Raw genomic sequence first — 12,188 nt, forward strand, 5'->3', positions numbered from 1 at the left:
AAAATCATAAGAATGATCAAAAGATGTATTCATAAGGTGAAAAGCAACACCTTAATAAGTTTTGATACGAATAAAGCCTAAGGACCGTTCACTACTTTAGGGATTGTTTTTTTTTCTTCCATTGGAAATTTTCCAACTTGTGTACTCATTTAAGGGGAAAAGTGTTAAAAAAGTTTTAAATTTATTGTATTTGTGCTACTTAGTCATAAATTTTTTAACGATACCAAGTTAATCCTAAACCTATTGACCTATAGTCAATTCATTCATTTTGGTCAGTTTTGGTCGGATATTGCTAACGTGGACGTCGTTTAGCTTATGTGACACGATTAGTGCTAACGTTAATATTTTTTAATAATTTTTTTTTTAATTTCTCTTTGTTTTTTCCTCCTCATTTCTTCTGACAAGCACTTTGTCCACGAAGCTTGCTTTTCCGTGTTCGACACCCAATGCTGGTAATTGGAGGTTCTTTTGTACCTCTGAAATGTCTATGCTTCTTGTTAGGGTTTTCGGCTAGCATTCCTCGTTCATAGACCGTTATGAATACACAAATAAGGTATAATGGAGACTAAAATCACTTGGAGAGTAAAATGGAAAAGAAAACTTTCTCTCCTGATTTCCCCTCTCGTTTCAATTGAAGAGGGATCAGCTATATATATATACCAGCTTGCCTCCACATTCACAAGTGGACACGGCAGCTGCGTCTGTAGGACGTTGCCAGCTTACCTCTCGTCTAACCGATGCGGAATTTCTTTTCTGCCTTTGCTTAACAGGTTTCATTGATGCAGGATTTTTTCTGTAAAATCTCGATCGTGCAAAATTCCTTTCTATTGGTTTTGAAACCTTCTTTTCCATACGAATCTTTTCAGTCTCATCTGTACACTTCTAATCCATGCATTTTCTCTTCTTCTGAGAAAATTAGTTCTTTTAACGTCTTGTACTGCTGAGTGCTGATCTATCTGAAGGCTGGCCCTGGGCCTTTTCTTCTAAATTAGGCGTGATCATATCGTTCCCTTTTCTCTTCAAGTCGCTGATCTTGGGTTTGGGAGATCTTCCAGACTTCAAAAACATCAGCCCTGAAACATAAGCTCTGTTCTCTAAGCCAAAAACTTCTAGCAGCAAACGTAGACAAATACATTTGATTAGCAATTTTCGCAATTTCACATGTCACTACAGTAAGCTTAAACTGGTGTTAACACTTGAATTTTACTTGATAAATCAAATATGCATTTAAGTAATAAAAAATATAAAAAATGAGAAAGAGAAAAAGAATAGAAGAAGCCCTATCCATCATTTCATATGGCCCTATTATCGCAACTCTGGCCCATCTATAAAACCTGCCCATTTCAGCATTTTTAAGGGGGATTGGGGGAAAACACGTGAAAAAAAAAAAAAAAAAAAAAAAAAGATCTTCTTCCATAAACAGTTTCTCTCCTCCAAACCTGAGGGGAAGACAGGATAATATTCATCGTCATCTCCATCATCATTGGTAATTCTCTCTCAGACCTTTCTCTCTCCATAACCGCTCGCGCAGAGGACGCAATGCAAAGGTGGGATTGTCGGTTTTTTTCTGAGTAGGAGGGGACTGAGGATCGTGTTTTGGGGGAATGTCACAGAGAGAGTGAGGTAAGAAAGGGAGATAGAAATTACTCTGGAAGAAAAAACACAGAGTGAGGATGAAAATAAATTTTGAGAGCACTCCGGGAGATTTTCAGACTCCTTCCTTCGCGGTCAGACGTCTTCTGTCATCACTCGCGGCCATTCCCTTACCACGGCCGAAAAGCTCTGTTATGCTCTGTTTTAACATTCAATGCATCCTATGTTTTTACGCCGATCAGTGTAGCCGGCGTACTTGGAGTCCCCATTCTGGCTTTGGATCATTGCTCCTCGCTTTGGATCTCTTGCCTCTGTGAAGTATCCGGAGGACCGTTGCCTTGCACCGTTTCAGAGGCGAAAACTCTGAAGCTATCAAGTCCCTCTCGATCTCCAAGTATCCATCTCAAGTTCGTTGATCGACACTCACCTGAACCTCCATGGACGAGTTTAATCAGCACTCGTGGTTGAAGATCCCTCCTCGACAAGGTTGGTTCCGCAACACTTTTTTGGTCATTTCATAAATGAAGATTGAGTTTGAAGTTGACGTTGGTGTATGTCTGGGAAGAGACCAGGTTTGAAATCATTTTTTTGCCTCGATGAATCAAACCCTTTCTGCAAAGAAAGAAGTATTTGGATTGTGTTGTGGTGTTGATACGCTCACTATGTCTTTTTTCCTGAGATGCTCACCACCAGTTTGATGGCATCCATGAGTTAAATCAGTGACCCTTGCCTCGTGTTGTTGATTGATTAGGAAGCAAAACTGACACAGGATTGATTTTGTTGAAAGATACTGATTATGGGATGTGGTTGCTAGTCTAAGCATTGTGGATTAAATTTTTTTTTCCCGTTTACTACGGATCTGCTTTCCAGTACACTTTGTGATCTCCCAATATGTCACCGGCTATCTATTCTTGCATTTTTTTGCATCTCCATGGCCACATGGGGTGGTCATTTTTCTTGGTGAAAAACGTGGCTCGAAATCTTTGACCCATATATTGATCAGCTGGGTAAATCTCGCGCTGGATGAGGTCCAGTTCTTTACGCTCATATCCTGCGTGTCTTTCCGCTAATCTGGGTTTATGCATGCCGATTAATGGACGATGGCCGTGCTCCAGGCGACTGAAGACAGACAACGGCGACGTTACATTCAATGCTTGAATACGTCGATAATTGATGAGGTTGAGTTGGTTTCTTTAGCAGAGCAGAGCTCCCAGGATGTGCGCGAGGAAGAATATAGGAAGAAGACGGCAGGGCAAAAAAGAAGAATAAGGAGGAGAGAAGAGAAGAGAATAAATAGGAAAATGGGCCTCTTAATGGACAATGAATTCATTGTGGGCTTAGCATGAGAGAGTTGGGTTAGTGCCGTTATGTTCAATTCGGTTTTACTGGTGATTGGGCTATGGATCTCGTTTTTTTTTTTTTTTTTTTTCGCGAATTTGGGTTTGATTAGTTTCAGGTGGTAATTGGGTTCAATTCTATGATATGAGCCTAGTTTGAATTTTTGATCAAGCCCTCGTAAGGCAATAAGCCCAATGAATCATGCCCATAGATCTGATATGTGTCAGCCCGTGTCCGTGCCGGGCCCCGAAGGCCCAGCCTAGACCCCTTTTTTTCGAAATATATAAAAAGAATAATAATAAATGAATAAAATCTAAAGATATAAAAATATAAAAAAAAAAAAAACCGAAAAAATTGAAAAATGGATTGAAACATAGACCTTGATTAGGTCGTTAAGCCAATACTTGAAAAATATGGTCAACACGTGAAAACTCTAATAAAGTTGGTGGAGGAGGAGGATACTATGGAAAGAAATGAAAATTTTGGAGGAAAGTGGAGCAAACTGACCGAACAATTGAAGTTACTCCCGAATTTCCCGCAGATCCTGATTGCATCTCTTCGCAGACCACGTGGATCTCCCCCTCAAAGCTAGGAAAGCTTGGCAAAGAGAGCCTCTATCAACGGATCACATTCATTTCCGTCCTAATATCAACTCCAACAGCTAGCCTCATAAAGTGAGGTGGCGATACCTCGTGTGTTTGGTTTGGCCATCCCAAGCATTCTTCCTCACCCAAACTTCTCCTTCCTTCTTGTGATGTCCATAGCTTTTAGCGTGAACTCTCCAATAAATTGGCGGTTGTTTAGGACTCTAGCGTCTCACCTTCGAGGTCAACGTCAAAAGTTTCAAAAATGCAAGTTAAGGCCATCCCCCACACAAAATATACAGTCCTTTTGGAGGTCTCTTCGGGAGCCCTTTAAACCATTCTTGACCTTGAATGTCAGCTTGATTTGTTCCTTGACCAAATCAGCTCCATGGCCAGATATGGAAAGCACGCAGTACATCAAAATCATATGGAGACTACGCATGCTGACATATAAATGCAGCGCCTTAGGATCATGGACTAATTGTCTCACTTGTTTAGAAAAACCATCATTTTCTCATGGTCATGTAAGTATCACTGAAAGCTAAATGCTTCAAAATCACCTCAGGATTAATATTCAAGAATAATCAACGTTCCAAATAGAAAGGCTCGTGAATTATATTTCCTTCTTATCATTCTCACCTTTGATCGAATGAGTATAAAACCATTTCACAGCTTAAAAATAAATCTCCTCGGACACCAACCAAAACCAAATCCAACCCGACCGGCTAAAACCATTTGCCTAAATGGAAATCCCTCCTGTGTGAAATACTCAAAAGTCTATATGTTGTCTCTTCCAACACACTTCTAGCAGCAAATGTGAGATATCTATCAAAGCAAGCTTGGTTCCGTTTGGGGAACCCAACTTGCGGAGGAGTTGCGACCTCCCATTCGCTTTATTATGCCCTCCAGTGTAATGGAGAACTGCTTCCCTTCTTTTCCAGCCGCGTGTTTGATCGGCATTCTCACAGGAGAGGGAGGATTTCTAAGGATTTTTTGGGTGCTTGGGATGGAATTGAATAGGTTTGGATGAAACAGGTTAGATTCGAGGAAGGTGGAAGCTAAGAGAAAGCGATTAGAGGCTTTGATTTGAAGAAATATGAAGCAAAATCTAAGTGAATGAGAAAATTTGTGGATTGAGAGAGAGAGAGATGGGGGTATGAGTGAAGAGTAAACAAAATTGAGAAAAAGCAGCAGGTGGGGGAAATTGATTATTTTCATATTTCACTCACAATCAATCATGCAAAACACAAATATCTCGTATGGGCGCATTGCCTACATGAAAAGATTAATTGTCCATTAAACAAACAAAAAGTACGTAAAAAAAAAAAAAAAGATCTCAAAGCAATAAAAAATATATATTTCTTGAAAATTAGGCATTTATCGCACAATCATATTATTTATCATTGATGAAAAGCAAACAAATTTGTTTTTATGTCCTTTGTGTGTGAATGACACGTTATGGAACAATGGTACATGATAAATTTCTTATCTATGTATTTAAACCAGCGTGCCCTTTCGTCTCACGCTAAAATTTGCCCTCATCTACATGGAGCGCTCTATCTCTAAATTTGCAATGCAATTTAAAGAAAAAAAAAAGTGTAAAGTCGGCCAAAGAAGAAGTTAACCACCTACTTTCCACTACTCAGTAGGGGTGTACAAAAAATACCCGGGAACCGCCCAGACCGCCCGAAACTGGACCGGAACCGCCCGGAACTGGCAGTTCTTGAGAGAACTAGTTCGATTCCCAGTTCCAATTTTTCAGAACCGGTGGGTACCGTTCCGGTTCCCGGTTCCATGGGCGGATCTGCCCACCCAGACCGGACTGGAACCTTTTTAGTATTAAAAAAAAATTATTAAAAGAAACCCTAGATTATATCTCATCTCCTCACTCCCTTCGTCTTCTCTCTCTCTCTCTCTTTGTCTCTTCCTCAGTTTCTCCTAATCCTATCGCCATTTCGATTCCTCCCCGAGCGTTGATGCCGCCAACGTTGCTCCTCCGCTACTGTTGTTCGCCCCCTCGCATCGGCCGCCACTTGCCACAGCCGCAGAAAATTGTTTCGCAACCGTTCTATGTTGAAAACCCAACCATAGACCTCCTCCCCTCTTTCCCAACTCATAGACCCAACCGTTCTATGTTGAAAATCAAAATTGTTTTACGTCAAGATCGGTTTCATGGATCCACCTAGGAACCAGACCGGACCGGCGGTTTGGTTCCCGGGTGGATTCATGCAACGAACAGGTGGATCCCGGTTCCAATTTTTCGAAACCAGTCCTTAACGGGTGGTTCCCGATTCTAGGTCGGGAACCGCCCACCCAGACCATGCACACCCCTACTACTCAATACACTCGGATGAAATTCCTCAATTGTCTGGACAGTGAACAGCCAACATCATCTTGTACCATTTTCTATTTTATAGAATTGTTGAATAAATTTTTGACAAGTTATTAAAAACATAGCCAAAACGTTCGTTTAGGGTTTGTTTTCTTAAAAAGAATTTGTATAGGGTAAGATAAGAAAAAAGATATATCAAGTATTATAATAGTCATCCAATTATAATTATTAAATTTTATTATTTATTTAATATGACTTGCATGAGGAGTAAAATAATCGTGCATGTGCGTGTATATTTTAATTCCGGGGTACTGTCTTTGCACTATTTACATTGCTACCCCACAAGAGAGAACGCTATGTAAGCATCAATTTCGATAACAAAGGTGACTCGCATCGTCAGACATTTGACCCGATCAATCCATAATTCGACGCCTACTGAATTCAATTTGTTGAAGTGAAGCAAACAACCACCTTTTTTGTTTTTTTGATAAAAAAAATTCATTGACCAAATATACAACGCCCAAAGTGCCTAAATCTAATTGAAACTAGAAGCAAATCAAGGCCCGATTGACCCAATGGTTGGCTTGAGAGGCATAAGTGATATAATGGCATTGAGGTTCATAAAAAAAGTTACATCGTTATACATTTGACCCAATGGGTCCAAAGTTTGACCCGAATTGAGTTCAATTTGTTGAAAAAGTGAAGCAACAACCTAATTTGAGAGCCCAGATCCGATCGAAACTCAACGCAAATCAAGGCCTGATTGGCCCAATGGCTGGTTTGAGAGGCATAAGTGATACAATTGCACTGAGTAAAGTTTTTTTTTTATTAAATTAAATTGTTATTCATATGAAATGATAAATGTGAGGTTGTATAACTATGATCGAGAAAGATTGAAGTGCATAATTGTCTGCTATTATTGTCACCTAACTTATCACTTGGTGAGTAAGTTTCATCTAATTTAGTACTTAGTAGGTAACGAAATATCAAAGTAGTTATAGCAACTTTCTCATCCTTATTTGTTACTTCTTATACAGAAAAAGCATATGCAGTTCTCTTGCCAATGAGTTACAAATCCATTTTATTATTAATTTTTCAAGATGTCGAGTAACTTTTAAAAACTCGGTAATTAGAATTGTCTCATCTCTAACTTACTTGTAACATCGAAATAGTAACTATCAATATGCAAGGTAATTGTACTATTCACAATAAGGGTAACTCGTTATATAAGAAAAGAGAGTGCGCATGTTTTTGCTAGTGCCGGATGGAGAAAGATTAGGATGCTCTCTCCGTTAGAGACTAGCGGCGAAGACGGGGTGCTACAATGACAAAAATGGGTTATTTGAAGAGGAAGAGAATGAAAGACAGATATGCAAGTGGAGGAAGATGTTGCTGATGAAAAGAGCGAGGGGTTGGCGGTGGTCATCAACAATCGCCTTTCAATTGGGTACTTAGACTGAAAGACAATTAGCTAGATGCACCAAAAATGGCCTTCTTAGATTCATCCAAAAAGTATTTAGAGAAGTTATCATACCCAGGCCCATAGAGGGTAGTTCCCTTTCAACGTTTAAAGAAAAAAGTGATTTTTCTATAAGTTAGTAACTTTTCACCTGAATAAGTGGCTTTCAAAATATTAGTAAGTGGTACATTTCCACCTAATTGGCAACCTTCAATTGGCAAACATGTAATTAGTTGAAGTGACATTTCATTTCATTGGAAACTTTTATACATAAAAAAGGAAATACGTACCTTTCAAATTTCTTGGTTTGATTATCAATTTTTCTTTAGGAAAAGATAATTTTCAATCCATCGAGAGTTCACAGATTTTAAAAGTCTTGATTTAAAAAGTCGGAACTTTAATTTAATTAGTAATTAGTTGGTAAGGCTTACAATTTTAATATAATAAAATACCTACTAGTATATCAAGAGTTGGCAACATTCACAAGTAGTAGCTATTCTGAAATATTAGATAACCAAATATATTTATGTAGTCAGCAACTACACTACTGCAATAATTTTTCAATGATCCAGCAATGACCAGTAAAAACAGCATGAATTTTCTCCACTCTTAATCTCACGACAACATGGGATCACCCATAATTAAAATCTGACACCTCAACAAGATGACTTTGGCTCCGAGGAGGTTCTTTCATGTTTTGTTTGCCAGAACATTGCACAAGCAAATATATTTTAAGCATATAAGTAGTTTACATTCGGATTTTTTGTCTCTTTGTTAGATGGGTAGTTCAAGGCATTGATCACGACGTTGCGAGAAGATGGTTGCTGGGGAAAGGCTCCATCTTTTTTTCCTGGAGGAGAGATGCTGAAGTGGTTGCTTATAGCTTCACATTGGTTGGGTGACAAGTTCCTAGTATAAGCTTTTTGTTTTGTATTTGGACCAAGAGGAGGAAATGTGGTTGCCCCGGTCTAGATCCTTCCACACATTAATGCCAAGAAGGGGAGAGGGAGTATGCACCATACTATCAAGCCATTTCCGATGACATGTGGCTTGCATATTCCCAACCAAGAGCAGAAGAGTCTGATTTTAATCAAGATGATTCGAATCATTTCCAATTTAGCCTCAAGAGTAATGGAAGAAATCTTCCAAAATTGGGGATTCCAAATAATGTCTGGGCAATTAGAGGACAACTTGAAGGCGGTGATTCCAGACAATCAGTGACTCAGATTGATCCAGCTTTCCTCTGTGGTTGGTCACTTACACTCTCCGAGGTTTGTCATGCTAAGGTATCAAACAAATTCATAAGAAGAGAGCTTAAGAGAAGCAGACTTACGGGAGAACCCACCAGTACCAGCTTTAGTCCATGAAAAAGGGACTTGCATCCAGAGCTATGGAAGAGGTTATTGCACTTTGGGAAAATGGCCCAAGTCAAACGGATCATGAGGAAAGTGGGCCAACAAAGTGCAGAGGAATGCATGATGGGGCTGCAAAATACTGAAGCTGGAATTCCCGGTTTATATCAACTAAATTTGCGTGACGTTTTAGTGGAAACTCTAGTGACATCTATAATTATTGGGAAAGATAGATAAAATTCTTTGAGACTTCTAATAATGGATTTAAAACCTTGGAATTATTGCTTTTAAATTTCTTACATTTCCTATACCAAGAATGCTATGTTGAAAGAATGATCGAATATACTTGTGTTACTCTTCTACTTACACGGTTTTTTTTTTTTTCCAATAGTAGTTTAAGCTTGTCCGTTCAATCATGTTATGACCATGCAATGTGGAATAATGAAGATGACACTAGCACTAGGGCTCGTTTTCAAAAAGCTCACCAAAGGTAATCAAAATCACAGTTTATTGCAGCTTTTTAGTCATCTTAGTTAAAATCATGGAGCATCTTTAAAAAAAAAAAAAAAAAAAAACTCCAAATAAGGGCACAAAGTGAGGCCAATTTTTTTTTTTAAATTTTTTAAAGAGGGCCTAAAATGAAAATTATTTCAATGAGGGCCTTAAGCGGCTAAATCAATGTCAAATAAAGACCGGAGCTCATTGGCCAAATGTTCACTAGCTAACAAGCATATGATATATCCAACAATTCCAATAGGGGCATCTTTGTAACAGAAATGCAATGGAAACGAGCTAGGGGACTCAAGCCTTGGATTCACTCTACATATGAGCATGTAGAAGGAACAAGGTGGTGGGGCCCACTTGCCCATCAAAATCAACTTTATCTTTTTTCTTTCCACAACGAAGTTGCGTGGAGGCATGGGGCGAAGTTTCGTGGAGGGAACCTGGCACGAAAGTTATGAGCTATTCCTAGAACTTTTGCTCTAGATATGAGCATGTTGAAGGAACAAGGTGGTGGGGCCCACCTACCCAACTTTATCTTTTTTCTTTCCACAGTGAAGTTGCATGGAAGCGTGAGGCGAAGTTGCATGGAGGGAACCTAGCATGGAAGTGATGAGCTATTCCTAGCACTTTTGCTCTAGATATGATCATGTAGAAGGAACAAGGTGGTGGGGCCCACCTGCCCATCAAAATCAACTTTATCTTTTTTCTTTCCACAGCAAAGTTGCGTGGAGGCGTGAGGCGAAGTTGCATGGAGGGAACCTAGCACGAAAGTGATGAGCTATTCCTAGAACTTTTGCTCTAGGTATGAACATGTTGAAGGAACAAGGTGGTGGGGCCCACCTGCCCAACTTTATCTTTTTTCTTTCCACAGCGAAGTTGCATGGAGGCGTGCGGCGAAGTTGCATGGAGGAACCTAGCACGAAAGTGATGAGCTATTCCTAGAACTTTTGCTCTAGATATGAACATGTTGAAGGAACAAGGTGGTGGGGTCCACCTACCCAACTTTATCTTTTTTCTTTCCACAGCGAAGTTGCAGGGAGGCATGAGGCGAAGTTGCGTGGAGGCGAAAGTGATGAGCTATTCATAACACTTTTGACTAAGCAAAAAAGACAAAGAAAAAAGTAGAGATATTGTCAAATCACATGGACTTCACAATGACCGGTGTAGTAGTACGCTCGATTAATGTTAGTGATGTTCATTTTTAACATCGATTTAAATAGTAACAAAATAAGCTAAACTCTAGACGCAATATTTATCACATCATCCAACTTTAGTGGATAATTTATACTTTCAAAGTGTCATTCTTCATTAAAGACCAAACACGGAAATTCTCTTTTTGAACTAAATAATCTGAATCTAACGTGCTCTTTCACAACTAGACGAGGTCTTTCTTATGAACTCTCATAAGAAGCAAATGAATTCCAAAAAGCATCCAATGAAAAAGGCTCTATTCAAGTGAAGGATCCTTCGCTCCAGAGTAATAGAAAATAAGTTATTGGCATTCTAGTTAATCACAAAAAGGTGTTCTTCTAGAGAAATTTCTGATTTCTTTGAATTTATACATTAGAAACAACCACATTATGTTACTGAGCAAAAAGCTTGACCTTTTTTCATTCCTGAGCTATGAAAGAAAACTAGTCACACAAGGGACTATATACCCTCTTTCTCTTCCACTTATTCACAATTTATGGGATAATATTTGTCAGAAAACTTGTGCATTATAGACTTAATTTCTGTGCTAGTTGTTTGTAATCTGCATTCAAACTCCTGTTATGGCACAAAAGTGCCCTTGCTATGGTGAGGGACCTTATCATTGGTTTGGTGATTAAGCTCAATGATTATGTTTATGAGGCCTCCAGTGCAAGAGCTAATCAAAAACCAACAGTTTTTGCTGCTGAGGTGAGGAATCTTATCCTTGGCATCGTGAATGTGCTATAGCTCAAATAAAAAAACAACAATTGAATTCCATGCCATGTTCACGAGGCTTGGCCATTAACGACAAAGCATACGCTAGAAAAAAAATTATAGCATTAAGAAAATTGCAAAATAGGGACCACTACCAACATGTAGGATCGCTACGGCAGTAAATCCAATTTAAAAATACACAGTGGATGCAACTTATATGCATTACAAAAGGAGACATAATGCACCCGAAAATCTAACAAAACAAGCAAAAACAATACTAAATACAAAAAAGTTATCCTACCATCACTATTGTCGCTATTATCGGTGTGAAATTCCACTCATGCCCACACCTTATTGACATGTTGCTTCAACAAAATGCAATTGCTGTCTCTTGATTGAATGAAGGATCGGTTGCATCAATTTGAATGAAACTAACCTTAGTTGAACGTAAGTGGAGATGGAGGTGAATCACAATCTTGAGAAAAGATGATGGAGAGTCGAGGCCCTTGTGTTAGATTTGAGTGTCTTACTAAAAGAAGAGGTGGGCCTTGCTCGAGTTATGTTTTCTTCTCTCCAAAGAAATGAATACTGGACGCAAAGAAGAACATGTGAAGAAACAAAGGAAGAAGTGTTTCGGTTTTTTATTTTCTTTTTAAGGTTGGCAATTGTTTAATCAATTTTTTTGGACAAAAGTACCCATATTCTGGCCACTGAAAAAATCATATGCTTGTCGGTCGACAAACATTTGGCCAATTGATGAGTTTAAGCTTTTATGGGAGACTGATTTAATTACTTTAGGCCATTATTTAGAATAATGTCCATTTTAGGTCTCTCTTTTTTTATTTATAAAATGGCCTTATTTGAAAATTTTTCAAATAATAACTATTAAGTTGTTTATGTTAGTAGGAAAAAAAAAGGGATAAAAATGCGATGAAAATGAGCCGCTGCACTCAAGCCTTTGATTTGCTCTAGATATGGGCACGTAGAAGAATGAGGTGGTGGGGGCCATCTACCAACTTGATCATTTTTCTTTCCAGAGCAAAGTTTTCTTTTCCTGGAGGAGTGAAGCTAGCATAAAAGTGATGAGCAAACAATCTTTTGGGCTTTTAACTAAGTGAAAA

This window comes from Eucalyptus grandis, chromosome 8 (genome assembly GCF_016545825.1).
Source record: "Eucalyptus grandis isolate ANBG69807.140 chromosome 8, ASM1654582v1, whole genome shotgun sequence".
Taxonomy (NCBI): Eukaryota; Viridiplantae; Streptophyta; class Magnoliopsida; order Myrtales; family Myrtaceae; genus Eucalyptus; species Eucalyptus grandis.